The sequence below is a fragment of the Stomoxys calcitrans genome, chromosome 5 (assembly GCF_963082655.1).
Source record: "Stomoxys calcitrans chromosome 5, idStoCalc2.1, whole genome shotgun sequence".
NCBI classification, from domain to species: domain Eukaryota; kingdom Metazoa; phylum Arthropoda; class Insecta; order Diptera; family Muscidae; genus Stomoxys; species Stomoxys calcitrans.
In genome coordinates, this window is record NC_081556.1 from 161,300,454 (window position 1) to 161,318,283 (window position 17,830).

The 17,830-nt window shown below is 38.9% G+C and overlaps 1 protein-coding gene across 2 annotated transcripts in view; it reads left to right on the forward strand.

Annotated features, from left to right (window-relative positions):
• The window catches only part of LOC106084573 (potassium voltage-gated channel subfamily KQT member 1), a 117,996-nt gene that overhangs the window by 16,584 nt on the left and 83,582 nt on the right, over positions 1 to 17,830 (forward strand). Inside the window, exon 1 of one of the 2 annotated variants that reach the window (XM_059370033.1) lies at positions 4,605 to 5,315. The exons of the other annotated variant lie outside the window; for it this stretch is intronic. The gene's annotated coding sequence lies outside the window, so the exon portion shown is untranslated. Of the gene's footprint in view, positions 1 to 4,604; positions 5,316 to 17,830 lie in introns of those variants that run through there. 2 annotated transcript variants of the gene reach the window in all.

A 17,830-nucleotide genomic window follows, 5' to 3' on the forward strand; every position in this document is an offset into this window, starting at 1 on the left:
GCCGCAAAACGCGGACCCACTACACTGCTCGCCAACGGATGGATGGAGTGACTGACCACCGGCCACAGACCAAGTCAGCAGTCGTCACGCATTCTCGCACCACACACTCAGTGGCCATGTGTATGCGCCCAGACGCCAAAGATCACCCCAATTAGACTAGACCCAGAGATCAGATTATTCATACCCACATTCGGTGGACAATCTATTTTTAAAGTAAGAGAAAAAAAGTCTTGAAAAAACAGAGGGATTTTTTCGATGACAAATCAAGCAAATGCTTCAACTGAATCAAAACAAAGCAAAAAGATACCCGGGCAGGATTAACAACAAATCTGGCATCCAATTTGAAATAGACGAGAGAAGAAAAAACTATCGCGAGTAGACCGACTTTTATACGCCGCTACACTCAAAACGGAGAAATGAGACATGAACAGTGGCACAGATAAGTCTACATACCTTTTCATAAATGGCAGCTTCGTAAACTGACAATTTCATTATGTGGATATGATATGATATAATCCAACAAATTTTAACTAACTATAATACAGGTGACCATGGTGAACAATTTTAGCAACATTTGATATTTGGCGGAAAACTTTTTCGTATAAAAATTTCGTTTGGTAAAACGTATTTTTTGAGTGGAGTATGAAGACTTTTCTGTGTCACTGTATGTATGAATATTTTTTTCCTTCATTTACTTTTAGGAGTTTATTAAATATGTTACGAAAATATATGACCAATGGTCAAAAGTTCAGTGTGAACATGGGGCATCTCTCCATCTAAGTCTATCTCGTTGGCCAAAGCCTTGGTTTGGTTCCTTGATATATGGGTGGATTCCAACTCTCTTTTTGTGCAGCGGTTCCATGTTTTTCTCGGACGACCGCTGTTTCGCTGTATAGTGTTTGGAGAAAAAAAAAACAAGCCGATGGTCCCAAGTTCAATTAATATGAGCTTCATAGCAAACCATAGACCAGTTTGAACCCTGCTTGCTGCATGTGTTTCAGATCCGTGTAAATTTAATCCATATCGGATGCGAGTTATTTTCTCTTTTTAAACCCTTTACCATATGATAAACTAATTTCGTCATTCTGATTGGTCGTCGTGGCATTTTAAGTCGATCTAGCCATGTCCGTCCGTCTGTCCATCTGATCGTCTGTCGAAAGCACGCCAACTTTCGAAGGAGTAAAGCTAGCCGCTTGAAATTTTACACAAATACTTCTTATTAGAGTAGGTTGGTTGGGATTGTAAATGGGCCATATCGGTTCATGTTTTGATATAGCTGCCATATAAACCTATCTTGGATCTTGACTTCTTGAGCCAAGACGGCGCGCAAGAGTCAGAATTTAGTCGAGTCAAAGGACCATTTTATATGGGAGCCATATTCAAATTTTAAGCGATATGGCCCTTTGAAATACCCAACGATCTACATCAATAAGAAGTATCCGTACAAAGTTTCAAGCGGATATCTTTATTCGTCCGGCCGCTATCATCATTTCCACAAAGAAAGGGCGGACGGAAAGTCATCGATACATCGACTTAGATACATCAAGATGATCAAAAATATGTACACATTTCGAGGTATTACAAAAGGAAGGACTAGATGAATATACCCCTCATTCAATGGTGATGGAATTAAAACAGCTTTTAAGCGAATGCGATAAGCAATGAACGATGTACATGGAAGCTATATCAATCAGATTTAGATTATTGAAACCCTTTAAAAAGCTCATAGGAAAACTTTAGCTACCGCAGTAGTAAAAGCGCATTTATGATGAATGAAGCAAATTAACGGTTGCATATTATTAAATTAAGGCTATCGTGGCGCAGAGGCGTAAACATCCGGTGGCGGACCCTCCACCGTTACCCCAAAAACACCACCCAAAATCAAAAGCGGACCGATAAGGACAATATGGGTATTAAATGAAAAGTATGCGGGAGTAGATAATGAATTTGGCATACAAACTCATGTCGAAATATAGGGGGTCACCCCACTCCCACTCGGTTTGTTTGTTCCGTATAGACTGAAAAACGGCAGAACCGATTCTCTCGAAATTTTCTCATATTGTGTAGGTTGGTATGGAAGGAAACATAGGCTATATAATTTTTCGGTATCGGAAGGGGGACGGACCCTCCCCCTCATGCCACAAACACAACCCAAAATCAAAAATGGACCGATCGGGACAATATAGGTATCAAATGATAGATATTGGAGAGCAGAATTCGAATATGGTATTCAAATTTGAGTCTATGTACCCATCGGGCCGCCCCAACACCAAAACACCCCAAACAGACATATTGGACGTCCATTTCAATATGGGGCTTTAATGAAAGGTATTAGGGAGTAGATTTCGAATCTGGCATACAAAATCACATCGAAGTATAGAGGGTCACGTCACCACTCAAAAACGCCATTAGACCCATTATGACTATATGATGCTTGGCTGAACCGATTTTCTTGAAATTTTCATAGATTGTATACCTTTGTCTGGAAGGAAACATAGGCTATATAATTTTTGGATATCGGGTGGAGGCGGACCCTCCCCTTACCCCAAAAACGCCACCCATATCCGAAAGTGCTTCGAGGGGCACAATAAGGGTATCAAATGAAAGGTATTGGAGACCAGAAAACGAATATGGTATTCAAATTTAGGTCCTTCCCTCAACAGATATATTCGAAGTTCATGTCAATATGGGACTCAAATGAAAAGTATTAGGCAGTAGATTACAAATATGGCATTAAACATTGGGTCCATGTAATGGGAGGTCGCCTGCACCCATATACCTCCAATGGGCTTATTAACCGACCATAGCTTTATGGAACTCAAATAAAAGGTATTAGGGAGTAGATTACGAATACGACATCAAAATTTGCGTTCATGTCTAGGTGGCTCTTTTCCTCCTTAAGATATGTCAAATGGGTTATTTGACCTATTATGACAATATGGGACTCAAATGAAAGATGTTTGAGAGTAGAAAACGAATTTGATATGCAATTTCGGAGCCAAGTGTTTTGGGGAACGCCCTACAGTAGCCCCTAAACTGAACTTCATTTCCGTTGGGAATAAAGAACGAATTTGAATTTTAGTGCAAGGTGTCGGTGGCCGCCCCAGCCCCAAAACACCCTCTAAATGATTCATATTTACCGGCCATGGCAATATGGGGCTCAAATTAGAGGGAGTTTGAAGTGCAGCACGAATTTGATATTCATATTTGAGTCGAAATATCCGACGTGCCATCTCTCCCCTAATGAGAAAATTACCCTAGGGAAGAACATTACCACCAGGAATCGAGAAGGGGCAACTTCTCACACATCAATGAGTGCTTTCCGAACGGCGTCCCGCAGTGCGACACCTCTTTGGGGAAAATTTTTTAAATGACCATGCATGACATTGAACCTTGCAAATGTCGGGGGATAAACACCGCTTTGACCGATGTTATCGCCATGATTCGAACGCATTCAGCGTCATAGGATAAAATGGCACGAATTCGATATGCGCATTCAGGGCAAAGATTTTAGAGAGTTAAAGAAGGCGCAGCGGAGCGGGCCCGGTTCGGCTAGTTTGGTATATTAATAAATTCAAATTAAATTTCATTACATTCAAGTTAATTCACATTCTGATTCTTATTCTAAAGTCTGCGTATAATAAATAAATCTTTTCTTGAACACAGTTGAACAGCTTAAATATATGGGAGCTATATCATTATATATATACCTATTGGGTTGCCCAAAAAGTAATTGCGGATTTTTTAAAAGAAAGTAAATGCATTTTTAATAAAATTTAGAATGAACTTTAATCAAATAAACTTTTTTTACACTTTTTTTCTAAAGCAAGCTAAAAGTAACAGCTGATAACTGACAGAAGAAAGAATGCAATTACAGAGTCACAAGCTGTGAAAAAATTTGTCAACGCCGACTATATGAAAAATCCGCAATTACTTTTTGGGCAACCCAATATTTTGCACTTTAATGCTGGAAGTTTTTTTGTTAATACGGCTGCAAGAATTTCATAAATTATTGAAAAATATTTATTCTACACATCATGATTGGTGGGCTAACCGAAAAACAAAAATCACACCACAACGCTTTGACAAAATATTTGTAAACAAGTCTAACTTGGATTGCCATAAAGGCGTTTGGCCTTGCAAATAAACATCATTCGTTGTTGCTTTTGGTATTTAATGACGACAACATCTGAAATTATTGGGCCCATGGGGAGGAAAGCCTGCCATCACTGGGCACACCTCAACGGAAAACGGAGAGGTGTGCCATTATTTCACCAAACTAAACCCCTTAAGCTATGCTGGCGAAACGGAAACGACTGTATTGGTCAATTTCAGTTTCAACTTCCGATACCAATTGGTGTGTGTTAGGCTTGCCATTTAGCAGCATTCCCTTGCACAGCACTGTAGAGCCGACACGGGAACAATGGGGACGGGAAATGGAAATGGAAAATGTACCACTAATAATTCGCAGTGCTTTGAAAGCGTCTTTTAATAATACCCTATGGCCATTGTTGGGCCATAACCGTAATAACTGCCATAACTATGGCAAAGGCAAAAGCAAAGCAAGAATTGTGGCGAAAGGCTTTTCTTCTTCTTCGGGGACTGCAGTAAAAGTCCCCTTTCGCAAGCGTGCGGTACATAGCCTCTCCACAAAACGGACGTAAATTCGATTTATTGCGTGTTGTGCTCAGCTAAAATAACAGAAGCACCCTACCGCCTGGCCTCGGCGTGCCTTGCCTGAGACAACATTCCTGGCTGTCGGTCGTACATGGCAGCACATACACATACACATACGTAAGGGCACCATTACACAGATATATAATTTATTTGCATGTGCCAGCATATGTGTGTGCGTGTGTGTGTGTGTGTGTGTGTAATACATAAATATTTGCCAAGAAAACAAGGAGTCGAGAAGAAAAAACCAGTCGAGCAACCCAAGAAACTCACAGTTCGCATATCAGCTAATAGGAAACAACAGCAATTGTGGCATTTAGCAAGTGACGTATCTCCCTCTCTCCATCGGAGTGCACTAGAAAAGCAAACAAGTATCAGTTTCCCACAACCGCCCAAACCCAACCTCCAGGACGTGGCCCACAACAACTGCCTTGGAAAACGAAACCTGTTCCGCCACAACCACACACCCCACCCAGAAGCAGGGCCGACACGGAAACGGAAAGGAAGGAAGGAAGTTGGTGCAATTGAAACCTCCAATAGTTTGTGCGCACCACCTTCGGCATAGCCCACACCATCACCATAGGCACCGCCAAGCAGACAGACATACAATCCAAGGACCCAGGAGGTGCACAGTGCAAGCGGTGAGTGACAGAGTGTTTGTTTGTCTCTAGCTCTACTCACTGAGTTTTCCATCCGCTAGAAGTGCATGACAGTCAGCACCTTAGGCCATAGCCGACTCGTACTTGTACTTAAAACGACAACACTGCCGATAAGGTGGAAAAGGACGGTCAGAGGCTTTTTTCTTTGAGTTTATTGTGAGCGATTCTCTTTTTCTGCTTCTTCTTCTTCTTTAATTAATAATTTTTCATGTGACTGACAAACGAAACGAAGTGAAATCGCAAATACTTTCACTGACGAGAGGAGACGAGGACTAATTAAAAACTACAACCATGCCACTGCAGCTGCTCCGCCTTTAACGGGCCCCTGCATGTAATTCGACAAAGGATTGTTTGCCGTACATTAAGGACACCGATGTCCAGCAGTGACCACTCTGATTGTAATCATCCAAGGTAGTTGCTGGGGTTTGTTATTGTTTGACAACAACTAGGCAAGGGGACAACTTATTTGATGACGCTGTCAGTGGCGTTGGTACTGCCGCCTTTCCATGTTGGAGTGGATGACGACATACTCGTGGCTGTGGTGGCCACCAGCAGTGAATGACACCAATGTCATTTGTACCATTTGTGTCATATTCGCGTATGGTCCGTCCCCGTTTCTCAAAACATTCCAGCTAATTAATGACTGGCCCAATGTAGTCCACTGGGCAATTCCCAGTGTTACCCCACAAAACATCGCCATGTCTCCTTGGTCATTATGGTATCACTCAGCCTGCGACTAGCATTGTTTCAAAGCCTTTCATTTCGTAGGTGTAGATTGGCACAAAGAAAAGAAAGAAAACAAAAAAAGCTAAAGGTGAACATTCTCCAAATCATCCAAGCAGGAAGCATTTGAATATGTCTTGGCATTAAGTCATGCTGAAGTGATGAAATCGTGTATGACTAACCACAGTAATGGTCGACGATAAGGATGATGATGATGATGATGATGATGACGATGACGATGATAAGAGTGAAAATGCTTCTAAAGAATATTTCATAAAAGTGTTCTCTAGCAAGACCAGTGCTATGTATTGTAGATGCCTATAGGTCGGCATAAAGGTATTAAAAGGATACGAAGGTACTTTGTAATAATTTCAATTTGATTTTTGGGACAAAAAATGAGGACTAGGAAAAAGAAGAACCACAGGTCGTAAAATGAAATTAATAATCTTCATCAAAGCAGCAGACAGGCAGACATCTCTTGTGATACAATTCCTTTAAACCGATTTCGCATTTGATTTCAAATAGCCCTAACTTTCATTAATAACTGATAATTTGTCGACCACTTCTTTGAGATTCACAAATAAACTGTATTTTCTAGAAGCAAAAGCCAAAGCCTACGATGGTCATGGAAATCAAAATTCATTACACTTTCACACTATTCACAGTAAATGAACACTTTATTCTATGGGAGTAGGTTCTGGTCTTGGACAATTCTTATGTGGATTTTGGGAGCTGTTTTTGGGGGTAGGGCGACCGCTCTGATACTATCGGCCGAAGTTGTATACCAAAATCATACTCTACTTTTACATACCTTTCATTGCTCTATACGGTAAAGATACATTTTGGGAGCCGTTTACGGGGGTGGGGCAACATTCCTAATACCAGAGACCAAATTTGGGTATCAAAATCTTACTCTACTTTCACGTACTTTACATTTGGTACCCATATTGCTCAACTGTAAAAATGTGATTTGGGGGTAGTTTTTGGGGGCTGTGCGACCCCCCTGACAGTTGGGACCGAACTTTTGTATCAAAATCTTACTCCACTTTTGCATACCTTTCACTTTATACCCATATTGCCTTGATCGGTAAAAATCAATTTGGAGCTGTTTCTGGGGAAGGGGCGACCCCCCTGATGCTAGGTGCCAAAGTTGTTTATCAAAATATTACTCTGCTCTTACATACCTTTTTTTTGATACCCATATTGCCCTAATCGGTAAAATTTATTTTGAGAGAGAGTCGCCCCGCGTCCAAAATACATTTTTACCGATTTGGGAAGTATGGGTACCACATGAAATATGGGTACCAAATGAAATATAGGTACCAAATGAAATATGGGTACCAAATGAAATATGGGTACCAAATGAAATATGGGTACCAAAAGAAACTTTGGCCCCTAGTTTCTTTTGGTACCCATATTTCATTTGGTACCCATATTTCATTTGGTACCCATATTTCCCAAATCGGTAAAAATGTATTTTGGACGCGGGGCGACCTCCGCGACATTAGAAGCCAAATTTGTATATAAAAATCTTCAGTTAAATAGCTTTCATTTGATACCCATATTGCCCAATTGGAAAAATGTGATTTGGGGGATATTTTTTGGAGTGGGGCGACCCCCGACACTTGGGGCCAAAGTTGTGTATTAAAATCTTATTCTGCCTTAACAAAGGGAGTTGGGATAAAAAAAAATTATTATTTAAAAAAAAATTATACCACTTCCTACTATTTGCGAACAATTCATTATGTCCGGAAATATTTTTTTAATTTCTTATCAAAAACAAGATAGCAATTTTGTAAGTTTCTCCCACCCCAAACGGCTTGTACCATAGGAGTTTTGCATACGTTTTTCAATTTTATTGGCTATCAAGGATGAGAATTCCAGCATTCGTATATGACTATACCAAGATATGCGGTCCATATTTTGATGTTCTAAGATCAACAAATATTGGGTTGCCCAAAAAGCGGGCTAATTGAGGATTTTTCATATAGTCGGCGTTGACAAATTTTTTTAATGGCTTGTGACTCTGTAATTGCATTCTTTCTTCTCTCAGTTATCAGCTGTTAATTTTAGCTTGCTTTAGAAAAAAAGTGTAAAAAAAGTATATTTGATTAAAGTTCATTCTAAGTTTTATTAAAAATGCATTTACTTCCTTTTAAAAAATCCGCAATTACTTTTTGGGCAACCCAATATAAAAAGATGTCGCAGCGGTACACCTTTTAGCTTTTGATACTAAATGGAGGTTCCTTATCATTGAGCCAAAGGTTAAATCGGACAGCACACATTGATACGCGGGAAGTTTGCCGCATGTTCTTTAATGGAATAAATTAGCCAAAAATAAATTTCCCACATTCTGCAGCATTTACTCCGCTCACTGGAATCTATGACAAATTCAGAAATAAGATTTAACCCTTAAGTGGCTTTCTTATCATAACAAAAGCGCCCACCGCCCGAAAAATGTGTTATTCACGTTCGAGCTACACGAAAGCCTGCCCTTAGATAAAGGCAGACCGCCATAGCATTCATGAAGATCAAATAGCAGAAGTATACCTCTATACTAATCCCAAAAGTAGGGCGACCCAAAAACGATCCGGTAGATTCAGCCACCTAAACTCGTTTGGGAAAAGCCGTCAACGAGCGGGATGTGTGTCCCGCATGCAAGCAGGGACAACTCGATACTATTAACTGTTCATCTTTCCACCAGATCATATTGGAAGGAAGCACTTCAAATTAGGCAACATTTAATGTGATTAGACAAAAAAAAAAAACCTCACAAAATGATTTCAAAAATTTTTTCGGCATTTTGGGCAATCTTTTGAAGTCACTGTAAGCATAATTGAGCACAAGCTTTACAGCCACATATAATCAAACACCCAAGGAAGTTAAATATTCACGTTGTCAACAGAGAGGATGAATCGTAGTGGGAGGTTGTCCTGGTTGGAGTTATATAAGTCTTGGGTTGGAGTTATATGTGTCTAGCATAACTTTGATCGCACACCCACAGCACTTGTTGCACCGGGCAAGGTTTATTGGAGATTAATCTTTTTCCAGTGTGTGTTTCAAGCATTTGAGAGCTTTTGGTTAGAAATTCAAAGCTACAGATAGTTCTTCAAAATCTTCAGCGTCAAACAATTGAGTACTGAACCAATGATCAGCCCATGATTAAGAAATGAATGAACAGATTTGACACAACCTGTTGCGGGTTTCAGGCATCAGAATGAACGCAAAAAAACTAGTGAATTGCAGATGTTTAGAATCTTGTTACACTTTACAAAAGGGAAACAACTTGTCTAAGAAAAATTTCATGTCGTCTCTCCAAACGCCTGTTTCCGTGATCGGAGTTTTATCCTTCTGAAGGCTGCTTTCAATTCATAATTGCTCATCAATTCCTGCACAAAGAAGTACTCAATGTTTGGTGATCATGTCGATCCATAGAGCCCATCGTCCATGACAATGCGAAGAACGCGATCCAGCGCATGGTGCTGGCAACTGATGAATTAAGGGTAAAAATGCAAATTTGCACTTCAAACTTCCATTAAGGAACAGGGGCAGCTTCTCAACAATGAGCCGATTCAAGTTTAAGCTTAATGATAAGGGGTCTTCCTTTTATAGCCGAGTCCGAACGGCGTGCCGCAGAGCACTTTGTGGAGAAGTTTTTACAGGGCTGCCATACCAAATGGTACACTATCTCACAAATGTCGCCAGCATTAGGAGCCCAAAACTACACCTGATTTTTTTTCTGCATTCGAACCCGGGCTATGCGCTATGGTGGTTTAGGCGAGTTGAACTCACCTTACACATTCTGAAGTCCTTCTGTCATGTCTGAGTTATCGTATCTTTTAATTTGAGTCCAATCAACTTACATTCTTTGAAATCATCCTTTAGGACCATGACCTGATATTCAACACTGTCAAGGTGTTTGCCGTCATAGTGTATGCTCCACTTCCGCAGATAAAGATTGTTTAGCAAGTACTCCTTCACACGAGCCTATAAAGCCTTGTAGATTCCTGACTGACATGGCTTCCTGACTCACTCTCATTCTTCGTTAGTGAACTTAAGAAATTTGATGTGTCCAATGACGTGGTTTTTCAGGGACAGGCGACTCCGTTCATTCATGGTCCACGTTACATCTTCTTGACGGTGCTTGGGCCAGGTTCTTTTTGCAGATGTTCTTGTTCTTCTACGTTTTAAAAGAGCTCTTTTTGAATGACATGTTGATTTGTATTCGATAACTTGAATGGAAAATGCCTTGCCGTTATTCAGATTTGTCTGAATTTGTTGAATGACACAAAGCGATCAATGAACACCTATTTATACTACACATTCTTCAATATTTCACTAATTGTTATTTATGAATGGGCGCATCTTTTTTTTACGGTGGATTCATAGCAGAGTAAGCACAGGTAGCCAACGGAAAACACACACATCAATAAAAACTGCACTTTCCTTCTACTCCTTAAATTGAATGTTAACGGAGTGACTATAGTAAATAACCCAAAGGGCAGTTCGGCACTAACTTATGAGAGTTAAGTTTCCCACCACATTCATAAAAACTGCATAACCTTTTGTTTCTCACTAACTGTTGTCAATAAAAACGGATGTAACATGAACTGTATCATCAATACCTCATTTTGTTGTGTGCCTTTCATGAAAGTTATAAGACTTGACACTTTATTCCGCTAGAGAAAAAGAGAATTTTGTTATGATTTGAGTGCATATGAAATCGAAACAAAATCGGTGGCTACTAATAGTTGAAGACGTCAATTCGAAATTTTTGTTTACATATTGTTCGTCATATATTGGGTTGCCCAAAAAGTAATTGCGGATTTTTCATATAGTCGGCGTTGACAAATTTTTTCACAGCTTGTGACTCTGTAATTGCATTCTTTCTTCTGTCAGTTATCAGTAAAAAAGTATATTTGATTAAAGTTCATTCTAAGTTTTATTAAAAATGCATTTACTTTCATTTAAAAAATCCGCAATTACTTTTTGGGCAACTCAATATAAACAAAAATTTCGAATTGACGTCTTCAACTATTAGTAGCCACCGATTTTGTTTCATTCATATACACTCAAATCATTACAAAATTCTCTTTTCTCTTGCCGGAAATGGCAAGATCGATATAAAGGAAGAACATAATGTAGAAGGGTCTATTATATGCGTTTGCAGATCGACTAATGAATTGACGACATAAGTACACCCACCTTCTATGGTGGGGGACATTAGAAAGATATAATATTTTATTTGTATCACAAATCTACACGATGATCTACATATGTAATAACAATGTGCGAATTACCCATGATGATGCAGAATTTGCATTGCCACAATACGGTAGCTTCCTCTTTTATACCGTCACACATCCTGCGGTAATGTTGCCGGCATTATCAAGGGGATAATCGCCAATGGAAAAGAACAACACAAACATTTAATCGTATTGTTGGAAAATTAAACCACGACTCTGTCTTGCGGGTTGCACGCCATGAATGCCGAGTATAAGTGGTACTCGTTAAATGAAGACGTGTTTGCAAAACAAAAGAAAGTGGCTGATGATAAATGGGAAGGAAGGAAGGAAGGAGGTATGTCATGCAATGGCGTTATTTTCTATTTTTATATTACATAATACTTCAATATGACACAGGAGTTTGCCATTAAGAAGAAATACGTGAGCTAACCAAGGGCCGAAAAAAAACAAATTAAAATAAAAATAAGAAAAATAACTGTTCATGCTATGGCCAGAGTAAATCGTGTAAGATGCGAACAATCAACTGATTCAGATATTGGATGTAAAAAAATAAAATTCGTCCACTGGCATGCCATTAAGGACCAGCGAGAAAACTTCTCTAACAATCAATTAAGGATGCCAAAATATATTTTACTTTGAAAACTTAAATCAAAAGATTGGATGTGGGGTTATGAAAATTATGGATCCCGAGGAAGTTTGAAGGCTGGGTTTACTATTACGGTCCAGACTAGAAGTGAAATGATTTTTTTTTTTTTCAAACTCTAGCGCCAATTTTTTTTCATACCTTATAATAGCTGCACATTTTTGGAGTTTAACATGAGATGGGTTCTCACAGAAGTTGTATGATATTATCAACCTTATGCGCATCTTTACCAATGTCTGTTATAAAGTTTTGGGATGTCATTGCCCACTTCATCTTTCTCTCCAATTGATGCCCTGTGCAACCTGTCCGTCCGAAGAGCAATTTGCTATATAATCACTTAAAAATAAAACTGATATATTCAAGTGATTATATAGCAAATGGCAATTCCTCTACATATTCGTACTATAGATAACTGGGCCATCTCTAATGGTTGTTATTAATGAGTTACGCAAACTGGATGTTACATGTTATGAGTTCTATGAATCTGATATTTTCCATCCACTTTGATTATTTTTTTTTTTTTTTTTTGTTTTACTCAGAAAATTTTTTCGAAAACTCGAAGTACTTACTTGTCTACCTTCTCAATTATCGATGCTTTTTAGAGCCTTCGGCAGAAATATACTTTATTTTATTTATTTCTAAAGCTTAATGTCATATTTTGTGGAAAAAGGCCCTGATTTGGATGTGGCTTTGCTGTTGCTGTCATCTGATTTTCACTCATAGAGCCTTTGGAAACACATTTGTCAGCCAAATATCAAGGAAATCGGTTGAGATTTAGATATTGCTCCCCCATATAAATAAGTCCATTTGATGTCTTGGGCATCAAAACATTTTCCAAATAATTTTTGATGGTTTCGTATTCTTTGTATATAAACCTAAAATCGGATTTTAGTTACATATAGCCGCTATATAGACCGATCTCTAGACTTAAAGTGTTGAGGCAATATATTGGTCACTTTTCATCCAATTTGGATGAAATTTGGCATAGTGAGTTCTGGTAGACCTCTTCCTATTTCTGCGAAGTGTGGTTCAGATCGGTCTATATTGGATATAGCTGTCCTATAGACCGACCGCCCGATCTGCCGATATTGAGTATTAAGGCCATAAAAGATCCAATTATTACACGAATTCGATGAAATTTGCCACAGTGTGTTCTGGAAGACCCCCACCCATTTCTGTCAAATGTGGTCCAGATCGGACCATATTTGGATATAGTTACCATATACACCGAACTATCGATATAGTGTAATGAGCCTATAAAAGGAGCATTTTTCATCCTATTTCGAAAAAATACATAATTTTTCACAAATTTGTAGATGAATATCTTCTAAAAAAAATGAGTACAAATTCAGGCCACATTTCTCGATGAAAACACCCAAAATCCCCACACTGGGAAAATATGTTTGCAAAATTGGCATTTATTAGTAAAATGTCCGTAGAGACCTCAATCCCCAAGTATTGAGGTCTCTACGGACATTTTACTAATAAGTAGAGACCTCAATACTTGGGGCAATGAAAATATGTTACAAAGTCGAGGGTCTCAGCTTTGGGTTTCGATAACTCTCAGGGTTTTCCTAGTTTTTTTGTTAAAAAATGTCAATATTGTACTTCACAGATGTCCTATTAGAGTTGACACAATTCATAAAAATTACGCTTAAAACGCATCTACGTTAAGTCTTCTTTACTTCTAAGTAAAATTGATAGTGCTGGGCCAAGTTTTCTGTATAGAGACTCAACAATGAAATTACCTTTTTTTTACGAAAAAATACCAAAAATTGGTACTTTTTTCAAAATTTTTGTAACTCGCATAACTTTTCACTGAAGAATCGGATCTTAGCATATATCGCTACAAAAAGTAATTAATTTTATTAGCTTTCCAAATCAGTTAAAATCGAAAAGCCTCTGCAAAAATTAAAAAAAAATTTAGTCAAATTTCTTGGACGCCATAAACGATAAACGATCTGGCACATATAGGCCAGTTTTTGTAGGTCTTTTTAAGCACTTTAAAATTTTGAATTAATTGAGCAATTAATGCGCTTTTGACAGCATTGTAAAGGGCCGAGGACCAACTTTGAAGGCCCACCAATGGGCCCCTGGGACTTCTAGAGACCTTATAACACCTCAGCTATAGCCATGTAAAATTTCATGAAAATATCTCTATCCGTTCCAAAATGGCAGAGTTATTTTCACTTACTTTTTCCCCCATCCCACTGTGCGTTGGGTATTTATCCGGTAGAAACCCATCTCTACATATTGAGGATGCGTTTTAAGTGAAATTTTAATGAGATGTGTCGACTTAAACGGGTGCTAAGTACGTCAAAATAAGCAATTTTTTCTCAAAAAAATGGATAAACCTTTCAACCAACGCAAAAACTTTTTGCACCTAACAATTCGGGTAGAATTTGTTTTCAGTTTTTTAATGGCACTTTTATCTGCAAAATTCAAAGAGAACAACTACGACATCTTTATTCGTTTTTTTTTTTTCTTCTACTGAATTACAAAGCCAGTAAAAGCGTGCTAAGTTCGGCCGCCCAAATCTTGGGTACTTACCACAATGGATTCTGCTAGAAATGTACCCTTAATAACTCAGTTTATATTTGAATTATTTTCAAACAAAATCAAATCGGATATTTATTATGGCTTCTATGGTCTCAAACAGTCGGCGTATGGGTTCTTAATCTATTGGGTTGCCCAAAAAGTAATTGCAGATTTTTCATATAGTCGGCGTTGACAAATTTTTTCACAGCTTGTGACTCTGTAATTGCATTCTTTCTTCTGTCAGTTATCAGCTGTTACTTTTAGCTTGCTTTAGAAAAAAAGTGTAAAAAAAGTATATTTGATTAAAGTTCATTCTAAGCTTTATTAAAAATGCATTTACTTTCTTTTAAAAAATCCGCAATTACTTTTTGGGCGACCCTATTTTTAAGAAACTATCGGGGTAGGACTCGTTGTGAGTATTGGAATTTTGTTTTGAAACAATCTGACAAATTTGATCTTTTGAAAAAATTCCACTACAATTCGGTCTTTAAATAAAAGCACAATCCATCAGTACCCCATGCTTAGTTGCGCAGATAAGTTCATCGTTTTCTCAACTATTTCTTGACATAGTGATGACAATGTGTAGCACAAAATGTGACACCAACAAATTTTCACCCTGTGCAGGCTTCATTTATATGGCCTATGTGTTGACAGTTAAAATGCTATTTGTCTGCCACACACAAAAGGTGTGCAGGCAGATGCGTAAGGACTTAAAGAAGTAGTCAGTAGTAAGTCCATGCTGTGAGTGCCATGTGCCAATGGAAATCTTCAGGTACAACCTGAAGTTGGGAACAGTGATTACTTTACTCTAAAAAAAAAGTATATACGGCACACATTTTCCAAATGTCACCATCTTGAAACGAGCATACATGGCTGATGTCAAAATGTCTTTCCAATTTAAGCGATTACTCGATAATGGTAACGTGTCAATTTCAAGAGTTATGGCTCAAAAGTTCCAAACAATCGCCTAACTTTATTATCTTGGAACTCTCAACAAATTTCAACTGTCGAGACATTTGTTATTGGTAAATGGCTCCTGCCTACACTTGGCCAGGTTAAGGTGGCGATATGGGCTCACAGCCAGTAGGCCATTGCCTGCGTGTCTGTCTGTCTGTGTGTCTTTCGGTCTGTTTGTCTGGCTCATGTGTCCATGGGATTTCTAACCTTTGCATAGTTCAGATGAATTCATTAGCCCTGCCGAGGCAGCGTTGGAAGTTTATAGCACTGCATTGCTGTTTTGGGGGGGGGGGGGGGAAACGACGACGAGGGCCGTGTGATTCATGATGGCCGTCATCGTTTTGGGTGTTATCGCCTCACACCATCGGCAACCACACTCTTGGGTTAGTGGAACTAAAAATCTTATCAAGATATTGCAAATAAATACTTGCCTTCGCACCTCTCCCAACGCTCAACGAGCCAACGAGCCAACGAGCCTCATGCCGAGCCAAAGAGAGAAGAGTGGCGACAACAACTATAATTTATTAAATTATAACATTTAAGTAGCAATTTACACAAATACACAAACACTGACATTGATTCGTAGTGACATGACATATGGGACTAAGTGGCCGTTAATAGCCCACCCGGGGGAACAGCCCACCCAGTGGAGCAGCACAATTTTTTAACATTCATTCACTTTACGGACAGACAATTGAACGCACTGACAGATGGACGGACGGCCAGAATGGCGATAAGGGAATTCAGAAGCATTTCCTGGCTTCTAATGATGACGAGAGGCCTGTTTGTTTGCTCTTAGCTCGGTTCGAATGAAATCTCCATCCGAAGGTGGCATTAGAAATATTTTTCTATATTTCTAGGTTAGTCAGCATTCCAAATAGGACGGCATTAGCAAATTACCGCAAACTTAAATCGTTAACAACGCTTAAACCACAACTATGAGTCGTATATCAGTAGCACAGTGAAACACGAGGTAATTGTGTTAATGCCAAAATTTCGATTTTCTTTTGTTAGATGGCCTAAAGCGCAAAACAAGTGAGAAACAGAGAAGTGTGGTCACCAAAATTGAAAAAAAAATATTCTCTAATGCTATGGGCTCTTCTCAAATATGCATTATCTCATATCGGGCTCAATTTTGGTCAAGCAACGCTTGTCGACCGTACAGTTTTTTTCGTTCAATCACGGGTTTTACAATGGCTGGGGGTTTCCTGCTATTGCACATTAGTGTGTACGTACACAAGAAAATAATCCCAAGCAAGCCCATGGACTTGCACGTTATAGCAATTGTGTGCTCACAACTGGAATAGACACATTCTCACGCACAACATTTTTTTCCTAAGCTTTTTTTTTTTTTTGACTGAGCAAAGAGCAGTCAGTATGTTGAACAGGTCGACCAAGTGCGGATGGTAACTCGAAAAGTGATAATTTTTAAGTGTCTCCTTAAATGTGTGAAAACAACAACCCCATAAGCATTATTTACTTGTTATAGCATAACAAGTACAGCAGATCATAATACAAAATCATTATGGAGTTGTTCGAAAATGGAAGGCTTTTAATACAATCGTGTATCGTAACATCGAAAAAAAACCAAACTAACTCGGAATTACCAACTAAAATCTGCTTTTAATTGGTAAAAATTTAAGTGCAAATTATGTGGCAACATTAAATTTAATATGGCATCATTTTCGGTATACACAATCTATTTTGAAATTAAAGGGGAGCCGCCCCTCCCCAAAAGCACTCCGAAAAAGGAAAAATTTGCGACCATAGCAATATGGGACTCAAATGAAAGAGCTTTGGGAGTAAAGCACCCCACCCCAGAACATCACCCAAATAGGACGTATTTGCTGACCATTGCAATATGGGGCTCAAATAAGAGGTATTGTAGAGTAGAACACGAATCTGACATATAATTTCCAAACTCACTAAGTGGGCGCCCCATCCCCGAAAACACCCCCGAATCCGGTCATGTTTGGGAACTATATGGAGCTCAAATGAAAGGTATTTGGGAGTAGACCACGAATCTAATATCAACATACGGGACCAACTGTTTAGGGGACATCCAACCTTCATAGCAACCCCCAAATAAGACGTATTTGCTCACCATGACAATTTGGGTCTCAAAGAGATTGAGATAGTTTTTAAGGCCCATAGCCCAAACCGGACAAATTTGCTGACTTTTGCAATAAGCGGTTTGATAACCAATTTTGAGACCAATGGCAATATGGGGTTCAAATAAGTGATATTTGAGAGTAGAGCACGATGCTGATATATTTTCAGCGCTAAGTGTTTGGGGGACAACCTCACTTCCCAATACACCCCTAAATCTGACATATTTACCCACCATATCAATATGGGACACAAATGAAAGGTATTGGGGAGTAAAGCAC